This window comes from Tamandua tetradactyla, chromosome 1 (assembly GCF_023851605.1).
Source record: "Tamandua tetradactyla isolate mTamTet1 chromosome 1, mTamTet1.pri, whole genome shotgun sequence".
In the NCBI taxonomy this organism is placed as follows: domain Eukaryota; kingdom Metazoa; phylum Chordata; class Mammalia; order Pilosa; family Myrmecophagidae; genus Tamandua; species Tamandua tetradactyla.
Window position 1 is genome coordinate 49,609,584 of NC_135327.1, and position 21,968 is coordinate 49,631,551.

Genomic DNA, 21,968 nt, shown 5'->3' on the forward strand with positions numbered 1-21,968 from the left:
ATTAATCCACATTCCTGCGTTCATCTAAAAAGCAAACCAACCCACAAAAAATCCTGCAGTCCTCCAAGGTAGCTTCAATTGCATGTGGATTTTACTTTCATCTTTTAGTTTTCATGACATACTTCGGGTGGGACAAACAGTGTCTCCCCTACCAGGGGCCCAGGTAAAATCACCGCTTCAACAAAACAAAAGTTAAGTAGGGTTTCCAAAACTGGCCAGTGTTACTCATAGGTAAGAGTGATATAATCTCAATTAGACAATGACATTATAAAGCAAAAACAAAACAAAATCCCTGCATGTGGCGGCAGGTTTGCAGTGGGCCTAAATAGAACGTAAGACCTGTGATAAGCCATGTGCAGTCCCAGATCTTGCAGAGTCTCAATTTTGCACATGGAGGGTTTGGCATTATAGTGTTCCCCTCTGAAATATATATTTTTTTTATTAATTAAAAAAAATTAACTAACACAACATTTAGAAATCATTCCATTCTACATATGCAATCAGTAATTCTGAAATATTTTTTATACCAGGAAAATAAAGATTTAAAAACTGTAATCAAGAGGGCTTCGGTGTCCAAGATTCAGAAACACAGCTTTCTGTAGCATTTCCACATCGATGCCAGTTAAATCACTGCTCTTCATTTGAACCACTAAGGATCCTGAAAAATGCAAATTCTGTTTCAGTAGGTCTGGGGCGTGAGGTACAAGATTCCCAGAATTTCTAACAAGCTCCCAGGCTGAAGCTGCTAGTTCATGGATGACATTTTGAGTAGCAAAGAGTTAAAGACCTTCCAGGGTCAGGTAGTGAGTGGCAGAGAGAGGGAGGGGGGTAAAGAAGGGTAGGGAGGGTAAGCTAGGGTAAAGGTAAATTGCTTTTTCTTTCCCGCAGTAACTTCCGCAGCTTTTCATGGGAAAGTGAATTCAAGGTATGGGATTCATGTCTTTTAAGCACCGTCTCTCTGACATAAAGTGTCCCAAGTGGATTTTCAAAGACTTGCCTAGGGTTTTGCTCTCTTGACTCTCATGGAAATTAATTATGGTCTTGCCAGTTTATGCTTTGAAAAAAAGCATCTCGCTTTATTTTTGTGGGAACTTGCATCCCATAATAACAGTGGTTCTCAGTGGAAGCAACATGAAAGCAAATTAACCCTTTAAATTACAGGGAGCAGAGAGCAGTAAATTCACCCCGTACTGTTGCAGCCACTCTCCCTCCTTTTCATGAGGCACAGAGCTCCTTTTAAGGCCATGAAATTTCTGTTGGCAGGTAAAAGCCAGTAGGTCTTGCCTCTAGGAGACCTGAATTTCCCCCACGTGATTGTAATTGATCAAAATAAGGTCAGGACGAGGGATACGGAAGAAGCTCCAGTTAACCAGGGGACAAAAAGAGTAGAGGGAAAAGGACTACTTCTGAGTCCCTAGCTTGTTTCAGACCCTCTACATACAGTACATTTAAGTTTCACTCTATCCCTGAGTGGTAGGCACTATTCTTCCTTATTTCCCTAGAGAGAAAATTGAGATTCACAGAACTTAAGGCAGCTGCTTAAGTTTCCATGTTAGTTAAGTGGCAGGCCTGGAATATGTGAACTCTATTTCATCTGGTTCCAGAAACATCCAGACTGTTTCCCTGACTGCTAGCTGAGGTGCCCTGCTAATCCTGTAGGCACAGCCTTTCCTCAGACTCTGTGCCCTCAGTCATTTACTACTGCCAGAATGAATGCTAAAACCATAGACCTCAATGAGAAGCCAAGAAGTTTTGGTAATGACATTTCGCATACCTGCATTTGGGGACCCATGTTCAGTGCAGATAGTGTTCCACATGGGTTAGACTCTCCTGTCCTCTTTGAAGACTCACCCAGTGGTTTTGCTGTAGCTCTTTTAAAAGTTTAGAGGAGCTGGTTGCCAAAAAACCAAGGTCATGGCAGAATTTGCTTAGACAAGGTTCCCGGTCATGTCAGTTGTCAGGTGCTGAATCATTTTCTAAGAAGAGCTTTGATACGTTTTCTTGCAGCAAAGGAAAGAAAGAAGACTGAGTGGAATGAGGGTTTCTAGGAAGAAAACCCCAGTGTGGGTAAGGGCAGTGCTACGGGCTTCACTGATAATTGTGCATGCCGTAAGAAGGTCCCAACAGGAAAAAAAAATTAAAATTAAGAAGTCATAATTCTATGATCTAGAAGTATTACAAAAATATAGCATGGAATGTGTCTTTTCAATAAGAATTCAGGTCACCACTACTGTTCTGATAGCCCTGTGATCCATCACTCTCCTTGGAATCTCTCATAACAGATGATGCTCTTGTTCCAGAAGATAAATGAAATAAAATCCCTAAACAAGTAAGCAAAGGAAACGCACGTGTGCATGTGCACACACATGCATGCACACACACACTTTCACATGCAAACACATGGAAATAACTGAAAACAAATGCCACCATCCTTGCATATAGAGGTTCATCTGAATTTTCAGGTAGTGTGCTGGTAATGATGTGATGCCACAAAGAAGAAATTCCCATGCTCTTAAGTATCTGCACCCACTAAGTAAAAAGGCTACAACTGTTTGCAAGGAAGCAACTGTATTAAAAATCTTGAAGTTGTTTTCTAAACAACGTGTAGGAGACTGTCCTTAAAAACAAAGAGCAGAGGAGTTTGAATCATTTATATGTAAAGTCCACCAGCTCATCTTCACCTACTCCATTGCCTGCACATTGTCCTCGTTTTCTACTTATGGGGCTTAAGAAAGAAGAAATGTTTGCTTGGGAAAACCGAAAGAAGGGGATCTCTAAGGAAAGAGCTAGTGTTGTCACAAAAATAAAGTCTCAAAACATGGCAGATCTCTTTTGTTGTCCTATAAACAATCAACCAACCTCAGGGTGCACGAGTGGTTCAGTGGTAGAATGCTTGCCTTCCATGCCAGAGACCTGGGTTCGATTCCCTGACCATGCAACCCACCCCACCCCCCAAAAAATCAACCAACCACAATGCTCCATTGTATTGGTAGACATACCAAGTGAAAATTATTTTATCTCCATCTTCCTGGTTTGGAGAACCCAGTTTCTCTCCCTCCTTCCTATGGATTCCCACTCTCACTCACAGGAATATATTATGGCTGCTCATTCTTTGTTAACTGAGGACGAAGAATGGTGCTCTAGAAGTTGAAGCTTCTTAGAACATACAGTTTGAAAGACCAGCATCCTTTGGCCGTAGGGTGAGAATACCCTGTGGCCAAATGGATGCTCTGCGGTCTCAGGTTGTTCGAATGTAAAAAAATAAAATTAAATTAAAAAATTGAAGATCAAAAGACCTGCCTCTTAGTCAGTGTGGAAATTTGATAAATGTAAAAGCTGGCTGAAGTCAGGAAAGGAAAAGGAAAAACTGGGGCCTTGCTGCACAGAGTTGGAGATCTTATTGGTCTGTTTCCTTTCTCCTGACTTGACATCACATCTCCTCACCCCCCTCCCCTCCTAGTTTTAGTGACTCTCTGAGGCAGAGCTCAGCCTGTGGTCACTTTCCCAGGATTTCTAAGTCATTCTCTACCCACGCATTGAAGCATCATGCTCTGTTTATTTTGATAGGTCTGTCACCAGGACAATAGAACAGATCTTCAGTGCGTTGCGTTTTTGTTTTAGGAAAGGCACTAGCTCTTTCAGTTCTTTGCTTTGCAGAGCAGGCAATTCTTTCATAAGCCCCACAAAACAATTTCCTACAGAAAGCAAGAATTTTGAATACGAGTATTAGAATGGGGAGCTGAAAGAAGATTTTGCTTTGCCTTAAATAGCAAGTTTTTCTAAGAGAAAGTAGCGCTGAGGGATGGCTGTGAGCAGGGAGCCACTTAGCTCCTCCTATAATTTCTTAAAGTGACCCCAGCTAAACACAACCTAAGTAAGAATATTGTGATCACAGGCTAGCTGTAACTTCAAGCTACTGAGAACAAGAATGTTGTGAAACAATGAATTGGTTTTGGATAAACAAAGCTAGGCTCCAGGCAAGGAGAATTGGGTTCAGGTGGCCCCTGCTGGTCTGCTCAACTCCTGGAGGGTAAAGGATCTGAGGGATGGGTGATAACCCTCAAACAAAGGAGCAAGAGCAAAAAAAAAAAAAAAAAAGAAAGTGTGAGGCAAAGAGTGGAAGCTGAAAACGAGCCGGGGAGCCAGGAGTGTGGAGAGCTAACTCAACTTGGACAGCAGAAAATGAGCAAATTACATGACTCCATAACTGCAATCCAGAAACAGCAGCAGAGTGCATCTAGAATTTCATTCTCACTGAAGCATTCACCCATATATTATAATCCTTCACCTTAGCTTATTGTCAAAGTCACCTACTGCCTGAGCAATGTTAGTAGGGGACGATTTGATAAAGAAAAATACAAAAATATTATATATGGTATTTTGGTAGAATATGGTGGCAAGTTTTTCAAGTAAAAGGAGGGAGCTCAGTATGTCATACCCTGCATCTCCTTTGATTGGATACAGCTGAAATATAATTTTAATTTAAAACGCAATATAAGCATAATTTCTTCTAAAAATGGTTTTAGGGTTTTTTATTTGGAAGCAAGCTAAAATAAATTACTTCTTATAAAACAAGAATGAGTCCAAACTCTTGCCACCATCTGTGAATGTCATATACAGTAAAGTTTTCTGGAAGAGGGAACAGGTGTACCCGATAACAGAGAGACAGCCCATCCCTCACTGAAATACCATCTTAGGAAGTAGTATATTAGATATCCCAGGAGAAAACGTAAATTGTTAGACTTACTTCAAAACTTGAGTGCTTTGGAAAATTTACTGACCTTCTAATTTCTGAATAACTCATCTAAGTAAATACTTAGAGAAAATACCACTTATAAGTAATCCATTTTGAGTGTCCCCTAAAATAACGTAGTCATAGTTTATGTGGCTCTTTGGTTTGCTAGGGCACTTTCACTAATATTAGTTGTTCTTCATAACCATTGTGAGTGGATGTGTGTGTTTGTGTTTATAGTTAGGGCCTCATTTGGAGAAATATTATTCCATCTCTCCTAATATCCCCAAATCATTCTATCCTCAAAATGAGTTCTTAAGTTTTCCTACGTAAGGTATAAAAAAATGAAGAAGTCACTTAGCTCAGTGGTTCCCAAATTTGTCTGCTCAATAAAGCCACCTGAAAAACTTCAAGAACTGCCAGCACCTATGTCCTACTCCCCGAGATCAGGGTTAATTTGTCTGGGTATGGCCTGGGCTTTGGACTTTTTAAAAGCTCCCCAGGTAATTCTAATATGCAGACAAGCTTAGGAACCACGGACCTAGACTTCCCTCACCTGCCATGTGGGTGTGTGGGTAGAGTTAAAAGGGCTTGAAACTGTGGGGTGGTGATCACAGAGTTTCGTAAAGTAGGTACCATGGGATGCTGAGCCTCGCTGATCCTTGTGAAGAATCAAAGAGGGTTCTGTGGTAAAATAAGTTTGGGAAACAATGTGTAGACTACATTGATTTAATGCATAACTATACTATTGATTGAATGGATCAATCTATCAACCCAGAGTCAAGTAACTGTGCTGGGTTCAAGCTCTAACATCACCACCCACATTAGTTATGAATCACCGGACCTCACTTAAATCATCCAGGCTAAATTTCCTCATCTGCAAATAAAGGGGTTGACGAGATCTCCAGTGAGATTCCTTTCATTTCTAATAGTTTATGATCCCATTATCAGCAGATCTCTGATATCCTTCTTTTTTTAAGATTCATGAATTAAACAGAACCAATGATCTTACCTAACTCACTCAAGAATACAAACGGGGGGGTGGGGGTGGGGGGGGGGTGGGGGGTGCTTAATTGGTCTCTAATTCACCATGAATCATCATTAGGCCCCAAGGCAATGTAGCTGCAGACTGTGATTCTTCTCTCTAATGCTTAAGACTCACTTTATTCCTAAAAGCTTTTGAAAATATTATCTTCCTTACTGTTGTAGCCCAGCCTCAGACAGGCTGATTCATAGCTACTATTTCTCAGGCTTATAAGTACAAACGACCATCAACACAGGCCTTCTCTTGCCTTTCTCTTTCTTTCTGCCAGCAGACTGTCTGGACTTTGCCTGGCCATCTCTGGGCATTAATGAATGCTGCATTCACTCCACTGCAAATCCAAAGTGACTAATGGGTAGAATATTTGGGTTGCCTGAAGTCACATTCAATGTCCTCTTATATCATCTCCCCCATTTCCCTTTTGTTAGGCTGGAATTGGGAGCAGCTCATAAGAGGCAGCAAGGCCAAGAGGAATTCTGTAACAGGGAAGAGGAAAATGCAAATCTCTGGCTGCTTCTCTATACGATCACTCTATTGATGGCTTACCAGAAGGCTGTTTTATATGAGTAGCCTTTGCTTTGAGCTGACCTATGAATGAAGTCTTGCAAATCATTAAAATATCTGTAAATTGATCAGATTTTTGAGAATAATGGGTTTCTCTTGATGTTTTAGAGATCAGGAATTGGCAAGCAATGGTCCATGAGCAAAATTCAACTTTTTGGCAAATGAACTTTTGTTGGAACCCAACCACACTATTTGTTTACATTTTGTCTATGGTTGTTTTCACCCTGAAATGGCAGAGCTGAGTATTTATAACAGAGACTATATGGGCCACAAAGCCTAAAATATTTACTATCAGACCAATTCTTGCTTTAGATTTTATACATGTTGTTTGACATGAACATGCTTTTTTATTCACTCCTTCTTTCCTTCCTTCATTTAATCTATTTATTCAAAGGTGTTTAATAACAAAGCAATGAAATTATACTATAGGAAAAACAAAGAACTTGTCATTCCCTTATGTACCTTGACATCAATGGTCATATTGTTGGATTGAAAAAGCATAATTATTTATTTTCAAAATCCTTTAGAAGCTAACCCTAATACACATGTTCACCATGGTCTTCAGGAGGAAAATGGAAGCAGCAACATGACTTGCTCTTCGGGTCTACCTGATTTAACCAATCATAGAATATATACAAATTATAGGCATACAATCTAAAGCTAAAGGGGCCCATTATTTCTAGTCCATCCTCTTTAGTCAATGTCACAGAACTAAGTTGGTAATACCTTTGAGTTTCTACTCTATAGGAATCTTACCTCTTAAGCTATCATTATAAAATATACATATATATATGCAGATACACATCTAAACAACTCATAATACATAAATATTATTTATTTTTCTAAATGTTTTTCTAAATATTTCAACATGCTTGCTTATTTAGCAATATTTCCCCTTGAAGACAACTGTTGCCAGAGTAAAGTTTCTTCTTTTGTAGTTCTGGCTTGGTCTAAACAAGTAAGTATAAGAGCAGTTTTGTCTGAGATATCCTCACTCAAGGAGGAGGAGAAGATTCTAGGAGGAACTCAGCTTGAAAAAAGTATTAAAATGCACCCTTGGTCAACTAACTTAACCATATGCACCATGTTCTAAAGCTGTCCATACACTGGAATTAGTGTACCAAAATCACTGGTTGATTTTGATTTTGAAGCAAACATCTTTTTTTTACAGGACAATAGCAGATCTAACACCTAAATGTGTGAAAAGACAGAAGCCAGAACAAATTCAAAATTAAATATGAATGGCTAACAGCTATAGACTGGTTTAAGCAGCGCTGTTTTCATAAATTATTCCCGAGGAATATATGTCTGCTAATGGAGGATGTAATTCCAGCAATAACTAGCACGATGGATGATTTCTTAGTCTCAATGCACCAACCCAAAGAGAATAATAAAATGCCTATCTTTGGGGCACGACTCCTCTACTGCTGAGATCTAAAACTTCCAAGTCTATGTCAGGTTGTTCATTCGCTGAGAACCAGTGCATTCACTTGTCTAAATTATTCCATATTAGGATTTCATGAGCTAGTAGATCAGGTTACTACTGCTTATAGAAAGCTGTTGGAAAGTGCAAACTAAAGTACTGGAATTTTTAAGTCATATTTTAGTAGAGCAAGCACATGGTAGAGGAAGATAAATTAGATTTCAGATAGGAGGAGAGTCCAACTTAACTTTGCCCCATTACTCTACATGCCTGGAAATTATACTTAGTGTGTGGGATTCTTCTTCCTCGGGGAAATAGCAACAGAACCTCCTCCCCACGCTGTCAAGCATCAGGAGACCTACAAGGCTTTCCCTCTGCGCATCCTGCTCCCTGCCTGAGGGGCCTCCTTGTCCCAGGACCGCTCTGCAGGCCTGTGGGAGTTCTTCTCTAGACCAGATTTGCAAGATGAGAAATGACCCTTATGGTTAAGATATGGCATGGAGCTCTGCTTTGATGAAAATGCTCAGAGGTGGAGGCTCCCATTCTGTGTGTCAGCAGGGAAAAAGCAAAGAGAAACATATTGTCAAATATTAACCTTTTGAAAGCAGATTGCTGCCTTTGTGGATTAACCCTGGTTTAACCAAATAAGGATTTCCAGGGCTGAATTGGGCACCATTCCAGATGAGGCATCATGCCAAGAATGCACCTTGCTCTTTCCCTCTCAAGAGTTTCACGTTTATTAGTCTTTGAAAAACACTCTTTTTAACCATTGGCATTCTTTAAGGACCAATTCCAATTTATTAATCCTTTCCCAGTCTTTTTCAATCTCCCTGTCCTCTAAGTTCTTAGAACATATGATCTGAAACCTCATACTTTTCCACCTTCCAATATACAGATATAAGTAAAACTGTGTTCTAGGACAGGAACGTCATCAACTCTGCCTACCACCAATAGAGGGCATGGAATGTTAGAAAAGTGGTGTTCAGAAGCAGCCTATTTGGTGGTAAAAGTATTTGCTGGTATTCTCGGGTGCATGTTTTCAGGTGCATCACGACTCTGCACTGTCTCTCAGAGTAGATGCAAGCTCTCTGTAGTAGAGATAGTCCCTTCCATGTCTTAATTGTGTTATGATCTGGAATTTCAGTTCTAGCCTCCCTTCCTTTCCAAGCCACAAAGTCCTCACTGCAAACTCTAACACTGGGTCTTACTCACATGCCCAATAAGAGCTCATCTGGAGAACCCTGGGAAATTCATATTTCCTGGAACCTAAGATGGCACAAATTTTAAGACCCACCATTGACTTAATAAAAATGAAAAATAAGCACTACGTTAAATGTACTCATTGGTTATAAGAGTATATAAATGTACTCAAAATCATTATGGTTTTTTACAAAAGTGCACCGGAGAACTGAGAAATAAAATGTACTAGCATTATCAGCCCCAAGCCCAGTGGCACTTGGAACTGAGTTGCACTGAATCCAGATGTGCTTGTGCTCCATGAGTTCCCAGATTGGCAATAATTTACCCCTGCTGAAATACAAAGCTCTGCCTTAAGCCTTTCAATGGACAACTCTTGGTTTTGCCATTCCTAACTCTGTTTCCTTACAAATCTGGGTTTTCTCTCAAAACTTTGAGGTGCTTTAATGGGATATTGTGCCTTGTCAACTAGTCCTGTTATTGTCATTTTCCCCCCCTCTTTGGTCCTGTGTTTTCCTTTCATAGAATCAAGAGAACTGGAATATATAGGTAAGGCTTCCAAAAATCATTGTGTGCTTTCTAATGGTTTCCAAGGTCTTGGTTTGTCCATGTTGGGATCTGTCTCCTGTTTATGACCTTCAGGTATTCCCATAAATGTCTAAATCAGTACTTCTCAACCCTGGGCTATTCATGACAGTCTTTAGAAGAGCTTTAAAAATATATCACTTCTGGGGTCCCCTTCCCAAGATTCTGATTTTACTGGTGTAGGTGAGCCCATGCATTAGGTTTTTTTTGTCTTTAATACCACCCTCCCACCCCTTCCCAGGTAACTCTACAAACAATTATCGTTCTTCTCTTTGGATAGCATTTGTGTATAAGACACAAAACACGTAAAAATTATGTCCTTAAAGTTGACCTCAGTAAGCTGAAGCAAGGATGTAAAACATTGCAATTAGACAAATGTTGAACAGATAAGAAAATATTTATCTCTTCTGAAAATATCACAATTCTATAAAACAACAAATATAATATCTATAATTCCAAAATGTTGTATCCATGTCTTTATAGATTCAGAGACTCAAGTTCCTTCTTTGTCTATGCCTTACATTTAGAAACCTATAAAACATTTTGTAGCTCTGTTTAAATTTATTTATCAGTATTAGCAAAATTCATTGAGTAATTGCCCCATGTCAAGTATTTTCATACATTTTGATCTAAGGTCATATTATTGACAACTATTTCGGTCAGAATTTCCTTTAAAAATCAGCTGACAAATGAATACAGATCATATCCTCATAAAGTGTTATATAATGTTGCAACATAAATATTATTTATTTGAAGAAACTGAGTTTAAAATTTCATCATTTAGTGAACCAAAGAGTTACTAGGCCTCATTTTTTTGAATAATGAAGGATTGGCTACTACAATTAGCTTTCTATTAAAATTATCTTATTAAAGGCCTCACCCAATTTCAGTAATTTAAAATTAACTTTTAACATTTTGATATGTTGATCTTCTGAGAATCTCATTAGAAGCCAGTCCTTAGGGTAGGACATGGAACCTCTCAATGATGAGACAAATTCATGGTGGGAACCATTTATATTTAAACACCCTTGAATAGCTTCCAAGAACAGCTCTACTGCCTGCTAAAGCTTGTCCTTGAGAAGACTGGAAAAGTAGCCCTAGTTTTTCATTGTTCTCTATATCCATACCCTTTCCTACCTTCAAAAGATGGAATCTACTTCCTCAGACCTTAAATCTAGGTTAGACTCATCATATGCTTTGGCCCCCAAAAAAGAAAAGTAAAAATTACCTATGGTCCTTTCACCCTCCATATTTTGCCTATCTGCTTATGTTTCATTCAATGTGTTTCAGTTTGCTAAAACTGCTAGAATGCAATATACCAGAAATGGATTGGCTTTTATAAAGGGGATTAATTAAGTTACAAGATACACTCCAAAGGCTCTGAAAAGGTCCAAATTAAAGCACCAACAAGAAGATACCTTCTCTCAAGAAAGTTTGACTCAAGTCCGGGATTTGGGAAGGCACATGGTGACATCTGCTGCCCTTCTCTCCAGGCTTCTAGAGCTTTCTCCAGAATGTTTTGTGTCTGAGCTTTCTCCAAAATTTTCTCCTCTTAAAGGACTCTGGTAAGCTAGTTAAGACCCATCTTGAATGGACAGGTCACATCTCCATGGAAACAACCTTATTAAAAGATTCCACCCACAATAAGTCTGCACCCACAAGACTGGAATAAAAGAGGATGGCTTTTCTGGGGTGTATAACAATTTCAAACCAGCACACTGTGTTTACAGAAATGTGTCTCACTCTTTATAGATACTGAGCATATATTTTTCCAAAAAGCATCACTCTGTACATGCAGTTTTATAAGCTCTTTTTTTATATACAGCAAGGTATTGTAAAAACATTTCCCATCTCAATATATTTACCTCACACCATTATTTCTAAAGACTTTCATTGTATTCTGTGCTATAGTTTACCATGATTTATGCTCCATTGCTGAACATTTATAGTGTATACCCAAATCCAATACAAAATGAAATATAAAATGGCCCCTCATTTTTCCAGTGTGAAGATTGGATTAAAAATGTTTTTCACCCACTTGACTCAATCCACTTAGCCATTCAGCAATAGTTTCATATTAGATTTAGTTTATTTTTAAAAAGTTTTGTATAAATAGCTCCATGGAATACATTTTTGGTAGATTATTTTGCTGGTGGTGGTATTTTGTTTTCTTTTGCAAATAGTGTAATTGGTGGAGAAAGAGTCCAAGAACTGAGACTACTTGGTAAAAGTATATGAAGATTTTAAGAGCTTTCACAATTTCTTTTAAATTCTAAATTATACCAATCTAGGTTTCCATTAAGAGTATAAAAAAGTTGGTGGGAGAATAAGGTTTTCTATTTCTCCATGCACGACTTCTTTGGTAAGTTATATATTTCTAAGATTTGGGGAATTTTACCTGAATTTTTTATTTTATTGCAATAAGGCTGTTCATAGTATCTTAATAAGGCTTTTATTACATGTGCTATGCCTCTTTATTATTTATAGATATTATTCATACCTTCTCTCCTTTTTCTCTCTTTTTATTTTTCATCAATTTTGTCAATTGTTTTTGTCTTTTCAAGGCAACTTTTTAAAATGTGAGCTACTCTATCTTTTTCCTATCATTTTTTATGACCTTCTTATACTTTGTGGAAGTTTACTAATTTTTTGTTAGGGATGCCTAATTCATTGATTTTAAGCCTCTATTCTTCCACTGATTTTTTTTTTTTTTTGTGGGTGAGTTGTAATTTCCTCAACAATTGAAAGAGATATAATATTAGGTAGTTTGTTTATGAGTGGTTTCTTCTAATTCCCAAGAGAGATGTGATAAAGTGTCCCATATGAATATAGATTTGTCTATATTTCTAATGGCTTTCTTATCTATATAGGCTTGAGGTCATATCAATTTCTGATTTAAATATTTTGAGGCTCTATCAAGTTCATGATATTGAAAATTATTACATCATCTTGGGAATTGAAGTTATCGTTATAAAACGACCCTCTAATTATGTCTTTTACTTTCAACAGATTGTGATTAATATTAATACAGTTATACTAGCTTCCTTTCATTTCATGCTCACATAATAAATACCTTCCATTGTGTTACATTTGTCTTTTTCTGTAGTTGGGGTCACCTAGAAAGTGTACTGTACATCTTGAAGGGCCACCCTTTCATGGAATTTGCTATGAATATCCCTCCTTCAGGAATTATGCTGTTCCCTCAGTTTTCGTTGGAACTGACCATTATCCAAATTAATATTCCCTATTTTTAATTATTCATTTAGTCTATTTACATTTATAGTAATAACTAAAATACTTGTGTTTAAAATATTTCCTCTTATTTTCCATTTTCTTTTATCCTACTTTTCTTGTTTCATTTTCTCTCCTTCTTGCAATATTTTGGTTTGAATATTTTTATTTTAATTTGTCCTTATATTAATTTGGAAATTATACCCTAGAAATTAAAACATGGCTAGTCATCAAATTATAAAATTAATCAATTTTTCTATCACCATGTATTGTCTAGAAATATTTTATTCTCTTCCACCCCACTCCAAGTTGTTATTATTATTTTATAACTTAATCATATCTTCAATCTCTATTGCCTTATTTATTATTATTTTGTAAGTTTTGTAGATTTACCAACATATTTGCTATGTCTTTTGCTCTTCACTTTTGTTTCTTTTAGTTTAGTAAACCCAATTGTTTTATAATCTGCATCTAATTTGTGTCTGATATTTTTAGTTTTTCTTTCTTTTTCTCTCTCTCTCTTTTTAAAGTTTCTGCTCATGGTCCCATGTTTCCTTGTGTGCTTGGAAATCTTTCATTTTGTGCTTCTAATTTTACTTGAAAATCATTTTTGCAGAAGTGTTTGAAGACCTTTGACAATGGCAAATTACTCTAGATTTGCATTTCTTCTTCCATCCTGCTTATTGTCTCCGCTGAGGCTATTACTACTTAATTGACTTAACCAGTTGTGTGGGTTTTTTCTTTTGTAGATCAGAAACTCTCTGCAAAGGCCACCTTATCTCTGCCTCACCCTCCTACAGTGAATGGATTCCTAACTGAAATTGATGATAGCACAGTGTCAACAGTCATTTCTTCCCTCCCTTCTTCTATGAGGCTAAAGTTCTTGAATCCAAAGTTCGCGTGTCGGTTTTGGCGATTGCCTTTAAAGTCAACGCCTTCTGCCTGTCTATTTTTTTTTCTTATTAATACAGTGTTTGTCTTCTCTGTCAAACCCTGAGCCAACCACTTTCCCCGGGCTGCCTGAGGAGGTACAGGAAAATGAACACACAGGGCAGATGAGACATGGGAGAAAGACAAATTATGGGAGGTGGAAACAGCTCCTTCACATGGCAAAGAAGATGAGAAAGGCCACCCTCAGACAAAGAGCCCCATGGCCTCTGAGAGTGCAAAGTCCGGAATGGCGTAGGAGAAGAATTGTTGCTTCAGAGAAGGGTTCCTGGCATAACAAGCGATGAGGCTTCCAAACACAGTCCCAATCCCAACCCCAGAGCCAGCCACCCTGACTGCGGTGGCCCCAGCCCCAATGAACTTGGCTGCTGTGTCGATGTCCCTGGAGACGGTGCTGGTTTGGAAGCTGCGGCTGGGGATCAGTGAGGTCAGGGAACATGAGGCTGCTAAGCTGCTGCGGCTCTCATCTGTCAGTGTCTCAGGTCGTTTCAGCCACACGACAGAGAATGGTCGGCTCAGCAGCCGAGAGGCGCTCCTGACCAAGGAGGGAGAGGAGATGAACTTGGTATAGATGTACATTTTCAGGGGGTGAGGTGCTGCGCAAGGAGAGCTGCTCCCAGTGCAAAGAAGACAGAGAGGGGAGGGGCCGATCTACCTATCTTTTTGCATTTCATGCTTCCCCACAATAATTTTGACCTGGTAAATCTTTATTATTTATTATTTCTTTGACATTTTATAAGAATTATTCCAAAATAGTTTATCTAGCATTTTTATTGTTTCAGCAAAGATTGATACGAATAACCTAACTTGGATTATTATTAAAAATAGAAGTATTCCAAATAAGCTTTTCACAGGTTAACAGTATGCCCCATTATCCTCTTTGTAAAAAATATTTTGCCATGTACATTTGTGCCCATCTGTCCTTTTATAGCTGCTCAGAGATGGAATGGATTACTTTGTGAATGAATGAACTATGAGCCACATGAAATGGGCACCCCCACTGACCAATACACTGCCAGAAAGATTATAAAAAACCATTCCCATAATAAATAAAAGATTGAAATAGCTGCTGCCAAATCAAATGTTGGGATTCTCTTTGCGCCCTTAAGATGCATTTTTTTTTTAATTGTGTTTCTTTTCGACACATTCTGAAAAAGGATCCACTCATTATCTTTCTATATAATCACTATCTCTATTTGACTTTGTCATCTATTTTTCTTGTATATTTTTTAATATAATTTTTTACATGTATCTGGCTTGTTCATTAGCTAATTTGCAAATCTATAATGAATGGCTTCATATACCTTCTTAAACTTCTCACAACCTCCACCCACTTTGCTTGCAAATTACTGGATCTCTGGAAACTGCTGCGTTTTATTTGAGCTAATCATAATTATAATAAATAATTGGGCTTATTTTCTATGCGTTATCTCATATAATCCTCATAACAACCCTGTGACGTGTAAACTGTTACTATTTCCATTTATAGATGAGAACATTGAGGAATAAGGAGATAAAGTAGCCAGCCCAAAGTTAGGAAGGGAGGGGACCTGCAGTTTAGCCTTAGGGTGCCCAAGGCGTCAGAACTCTCATTGTAACCACTGCACGATACTAAATTGTCAAATGTGGGTGAGTTAACAGCTTACAAATATTTTCAACATAATGAGAAAAGAAACTGTGAAAAGACAGTGAGCAGTCAACAGTTGGAGAGAAACAGCTCTCTGACAACGTGATGAGAACAGAACCATTTATTCCTGGCAGTCAGTATTCCGTACTGCGTGTTTTTTTTGGTGTGCATGATGATGATGATGGTCTTTCTCCATTCTTTTCAAAATTTATTTTCTTTGCAGAGTTATATTTCCTCAGTTCCTTGCCCTCATCATGCTGAGAAAATAGCCACACAAGAAAACCTGGACAGCCCGCCTTGCTGCTGCAGCTCCACTTCCTCTCCTCCCTGCCTTCCTATGACTCTTGTCTCCGCAGCCCCCACCTCTCAGTTTGCCCTAACCCTCATGGAGCTGACGTCAAGAACTGAGGAAGTGTGCTGTGCCAGACCCAAGCATGCAAGCTTTGGCCACCAGCACTTCCTCTAGGGGCAGGCTTCTTTCTGATGTAAGCATATGCTCGTATTCTTGGTCTGGTTTTTCCTTGCCAGGCAGTCCTTCCCTCTAACCACACATCCTGCAGCTCCTTCATTAAGCTTGGGGTGCTCCCCACTGCCTCTGTGCATCGCTCTCAGGCCACGGGTCACCTACACGGTCATCATCTATGCCAAGAGTTCTACCAGGCGAGGAAGGTATGGGATGGCAACCTCTGATGTTGTCTACAAACATCAGAGTATCCTTCTGTTGCACATGCACAAGCCAAAGCTTGCCGTGATTTTTTGGACCGCAAGCACGTTCTAGCGAAGCCCCACCGGACACAGAATGAATGGAAGATCACTGGATGTGCCCTCTCATCCAACTTTATCACCAGCAGTGACCCTATCACTGGAAACCTTTCAGAGTATAGACACGGTGTAGGGAGATAGATGCCCAAATCCTACACCATCTTTTGAGATAGGGACCTAGTAAATGCCCAAAGCATCAATTTAGGATAGCTCATGAAAAAGTAGACTAGTTATTTCTGGATTTGGGGCAGAGGGTAGGAGGACTCGATGGGGGAGAACAAAATTATTGCTGAAGTTCCTTTAACATGCATTGTTTTCTTCTACTTTTCATGGTTTTCTCTTTCTCTCTCTCATTCTATCTTTATGAAAAACTCAAGAAGATTGTAGGTACCTATGGGCAGGGCATCATTATGATTATTTATATTATTTATTTTCCTGCAAAACCCAGTACAGCATCAGTCACACAATCACATAAAACCATAGATCTAAGATGTATTCTTAGAGTACATCTAATTTAACCCCCCATGTGACAGATGAGAAAAATACAACCCAGAGAAAGTAAATACCTTCATCAAGGTCATGTGGTTTTCTTGTGGCAGTGCAGGTATGAGAATTTAACCGTCCGGACTCCAATCCCAACAAATGTTTATTAAAGGCCTGATACTAGAAGGATTAAGCATGGGAAGGGCTGCAAACCCTGCAGGGCTGTCTCCACTGATAAACGGTAGTTTACTATGTAAGCCATGCTGATTCTGCTTAAGTCTCCATATCAGTCCTTGAAGTGGGTAGCCAGGGAGAGATGCCTGTATGTTTCTCATCCCATGTCAAAGTGGTCCAGAAAAAATAAACTCATCTAGAATTTGTTCAAATATCTCCTTAGCAGAGAGGCCTTGCCTCATGATCTTTTGTGAAACACCGGTGCTCCTCCCCCATCCAGCCCCCTTTCCTTCAATATTCAATATTTGGCTAATACTGCTTAACTTTTCTCTGTGGCACTCAGTACCACCTGATGTATCACAGATTTATTTTTTGCTTGTGTTTTTGTTTCTTTTTCTCAAATGTCACATTGAACCCAAAATGGAGAAGATACTTGAGAATAACTGAGAAAATTTCCTTCTAAGACCAGGGTTTTATGATGTTGAGTTCAGAGTTCTAGTGAAAAAAATGATACGAAAGAGCTCTGATGAGAAGTGGACAGGATGCAGAAAGCAAGAGGGAATGAAGGTGAAACAAAAAGAAGTATTATAAAAATCCTGCCAACTAGGGAAAAAGAAAAGAGACATTAAACTGGCTCACTAGCAAAGATCTGGATGAATGACAAAAGAACTGAGACCTGGAAACAGGACAGTAAGTAGAAGGTGACTGTACTACTTATCTATTACTGCAGTAATCTTCCCAAACTCTTGCTTAAGATGGTAAGATTTATTGAGTGTCTGTGTCTTCAGGTTGGCATTTTAGGCTGGGCTTAGCTGTGCAGATAGTTCTGTTCTTGGCTGGGCCCATTCACATTTCTAATGGTCAGGTTACTATCGGCTGATCTAGGATGTCTTCAGCTAGGACAACTGCAGCTACTTGACTCTGTTCCTCATGTCTCATCCTCGAGCAGGCCATCCAGGATATGCTGTCATGGTTATAACAGAAGAGCACTGAGTGAGCTACAGAAGACACACAAGACCTCATGGTGCCTAGACAGAACTGGCATGCCATAACTTCCACTATTGGACCAGACAAGTTACAAGCCCAGCCTGGATTCAAGGGCTGGGAAAATAGAATCCACCTCTTATTGGGGGTGTGGGTGTGGGTTACAAATCGCATATGGTGTGGATAGCGGAGGGGCAAAGAATTGGGGTCATAATTGTGATCCACCACATCAACCCAGGAGGTCTTAAGGTGCAGGACAGGAGAATCCCTGCTCTAATGTCTCTCCTAGAAAGTGGGAATGTTCCCTGAGGGACCTAGGTCTTTGGGAAACTGTTTCCACAGGTCCATCTTCAACTCTGTGTTTGTCATTGCTGTTTTCCTACCACATTACTTGCTTCCTTTCACACTGCTTTGCAGGCAGCTTAGAAACGTGTACCCTGCGAAGGTGGTGAGTGAGGTGACCTTCAAGCCCAGTGAAATGATATCCAAAGGAAAATGTAAGCTGGGTCTTTGTTGGCATCAGCACCATGATGACATAAGGACAGCTGAGGACATGGGTGAAGAGGACCCCACCATCTCTCTACCACTATCTCCAGAACTTTGCTGGGGTCTAAAAGCATTTATTTTCCTCTTTGGTTTCCCCAACCTCTGACAATAAAACAGACATATTTATTCATTAAAGAGACTGTAACTGGATTGGTCCCAAACCCCAAAAGTCCTCTTAAACCTTGGGGCAGCAGATATAATCACCCTCCCCAACCCAGTGAAGTGGTCGGCACAAGAGAGTCCTCTCTCAGCCCCTGGATGCCCCTCTGACAGCCTTGTCATCAGTCCCAAATCCAAACAGGACCCCCATCCAGAAGCCAGCATCCTTCAGGGCCCTCAGCTTGGTTCATTATTTAGAGAAGAAAAAACCTCACGTAGACACCTCTGCCTCCTGTCTGCATGCTTATTATTCTAGGCACAAAATGCAATTTAAAAAAAGAAAACCAAAGCCTTGCTCATCCTCTATGACTCTACAGGGGAATTCCAATCACACAGAGAACACCCTGTCCTCTCCTCCTACCTTTTTCTCCCAACAGAAGAGGAGGAACTAGCCTTAGGGAGGGAACCGTTTTCCTGTTCCACCATCTGTAGGCACTCTTTACAGATCAATCCTGACTTTTCAATTTCAGCAAGCCGCCAAGTTCACACAAGGCCTATGTACTTCCTGTGTCTTCTAGGTAAAATGTTTATATGCCTAGAGGGAAATTTCAAATGCCAAGGGCGACAGAAAGAGCATGCATGCTTGTGGCTGATAAACTGAGCTCTGCTCAGAGCAGCTTTGGAGGCGAGCAGTTATTTTCCATGTGCTGTTATCAACAGGAAATCTAACTGCTGTTAAAGCTGCGGGAAGGTTTTGGCTAGTTTCTTGAAACAAACTTGTGAGAGCCCTTAAGATAAGTCTCGCTCACCTTCCAGACCCATTAATCATAGAAAAGCCGAAGCTTTCCAGTGAGGAGGAAATGGAGAAGGAGACCTGCAGAATACATGTCAAACAATTCACGCTCTCAAGCTGGCACCAAGTTCAAGAAACTCCTGTGTGATGCAAAATATAAACTAATGTGCCAAATTAAATGCTAGTGATGGGGCAGGATTAAGGACTAAAGAATAACATGGCGCTGAGATCAAAACCTTGAGACTTTAACTTTCAGTTCTGCACACTTTACTCCCATCTCCTGTGAGAATATATTAATCTGTGTGTGGGGAATGGACCCAGGAGGTGGGGAGATGCAAAAAGAGATAAAGCGTCAATGTGGAGTCCCATGTTTGTGATGATCTCAGAAACCAAGGGAGATCTTGAAGGACTTCATGTTTCCCCATTAAGTTTTATTTTTTTTCTCTTTTTGTATGCAGTATGGTGGGGGTCACATTTCATTCTTTTTCCATGTGAGTATCCCCTTATTGCAGCATCATCGGTTGAATTTTTGTTTTTCTTTGGTTTTTCATTTGTTTGTTTGCTTGTTTGTTTGTTTTTGGAAAGTGCACAGGCTGGGAATCGAACCCGGGTCTACCGTATGGCAGGTGGGAACTCTATCACCGAACTCCTCTCCCACCCCCTCCCCATTAACTTTTATGAAGCCTGCCTTGGCTGCAGTGTTTCACAAATGCCAGCCAGTTTCCAGCCAGGCTTTCCCAAATGCATCTAATTGTCCGTGTTATCACAGGCACTATCAGGTAAATGGCCTCCCACCTCCACTGGGCCCGCCTGAGGTTGAGGCCTGGGACTTGTCAGGCAACGGATCACAGAACCAGCATGAGGGCCCCTTGCACCGCATTCCTGCATGAGGGTGACAGTAAATTATGACATCTGCCAGGGAGATCGGAACAGGGCTGTGCTACCGGATGCGCCTGAACTATACAACCAGGAAGGCTTTTAGAATGTGATTGGAGATGTGTCTGAGCTCTTAAAGGACAAAGAGCCTCTTTACCCAGCAACAGTGGAGCAACGGTGGAGCAGACATGATCCCCTGACATTCACTTTTCTCTGTGATGAAGCTTTAATGAGCTGTGTTTTGTGTTTGGATGGATAATGCTGCCTGGCACTTATAAAGTGCTTCAGAGTTGAAATTGTGCTTATATCCAACACCCAGGGAGCCTCAAAGCCACATGGATCAACAGTGACCATCATGTCCAAAATTCAAGATAAAGAAACTGAGACTGAGCCAGGCTGGGTGATTTGGCTTGAAAATCAAGAGAATAAACTAGAAAGCCTCAAACCTATGTCTTCAGACCCCTTGGTCCTATCCTTCACCAAGACCTTCTTTCTTCCTTTTCTCCCCTTTGAAAGCTTTTTGTTATGGAAGCCTTGGGTGCATGGATCATATTTCTATACATGCTTATCTTTAAGTCTAAATCTTTACAAGAATGCCACTGAAACTTGCAACAACAACAAAAAAAAGGGAAAAATAAGAATCAAATGAGATTTTTTAAGGAGCTGACAGCATAAAATTATTAATACAAACAATTATTTATTAAAATATGCAATGGAATAAGTTGAAATTTCAAGTAAACCCTATATAAGATGGGAAGGAAAAAGGTGTGAGATATATTTTGGGACTTGGGAAGTTCTTCTAAGTTAGATAGCATGAAGTACTTGAGCAGGCAGCAAAGCTACAACCAGAATCTAAACCTGAAATAATATGGGATGCAACACATGAATTTTTTTCAGGGAAATTCGTCAACCCTAAAGTTCATAAAGAGAAAAGGAGGTGGTTCCATGGGAATAGATATAAGTGATGACATACAATGGCTGAATGAATCTATTTAATGAAAACACAGACTTTCCATCATGGTCCCAAAGTTTAACACACAACAGTGGGTACCCCCAGCACCTCCACTGGTAAATGAGAAACAGGATTTATCAATGGTCACAAAAAATGTTGATGTTGCAAAGGGCCAAGATTTGATTCAAGATTTTGGTTTGATTCAGCATAAGGAGTTCTTTATTGATGATGCTGAGTGAGTCTCTTAATTTCTCTGGACTTAATTTTCTCATCTATAAAAGTCAGATATGAATACTTTGTGAGAGTAAAGTAAGGATTAAATGAGAAAATAGATATACAAGCCCTTGAGAACCATAAAATGATATTATTCTCAGCAGAAATAATCTACTGTTTATTGAAGGATATCTATGTGTGATAAAATGTATACGCAATTTTACAAAGGTTTTAGAATTTTTTTTTTTTTACATGGGCAGGCACCGGGAATCGAACCCAGGTCCTCTGGCATGGCAGGCAAGCGTCCTTGCCTGCTGAGCCACCGAGGCCTGCCCAAGGTTTTAGAATCTTAATATTCAGCATGAAGTATTTTTTCCTACAATGGTAGACATGATGAACTAAGACAAGAGAAAGCAATTAATCTTCCCATTGCACACAGCTAGTATGGACTCAAACTTAGTTCTCCCTAATGCCAAAATCTGCACTTTTCTTCCTATGTGAAACCCCAAAATTAGAGTAGAATCTACAATCATACTTATTCCTAAGAGTATTCTTTTGATCTAGAGGACCATAGAAAGAGCACAGCACCTTCTCTGATTTGACCTGCAGAAATTCCCCAAAGCTCAATTCTTGTGGCTCAGGAGAAAAAGCCTTATCATTCAGAGTTCACTGTCTCTTAACCACTGTAGAAGTTTCTAGAGTTTAGTCTGCTCACTGACTGTGAAATCCAGGAAAGT

At 39.6% G+C, this 21,968-nt stretch overlaps 1 pseudogene; it reads right to left on the minus strand.

Moving 5' to 3' along the window:
- Positions 1-13,908: 13,908 nt before the first annotated feature.
- On the minus strand, positions 13,909-14,301 carry LOC143684294 (ATP synthase F(0) complex subunit C2, mitochondrial pseudogene; annotated as a pseudogene).
- Positions 14,302-21,968: the final 7,667 nt, after the last annotated feature.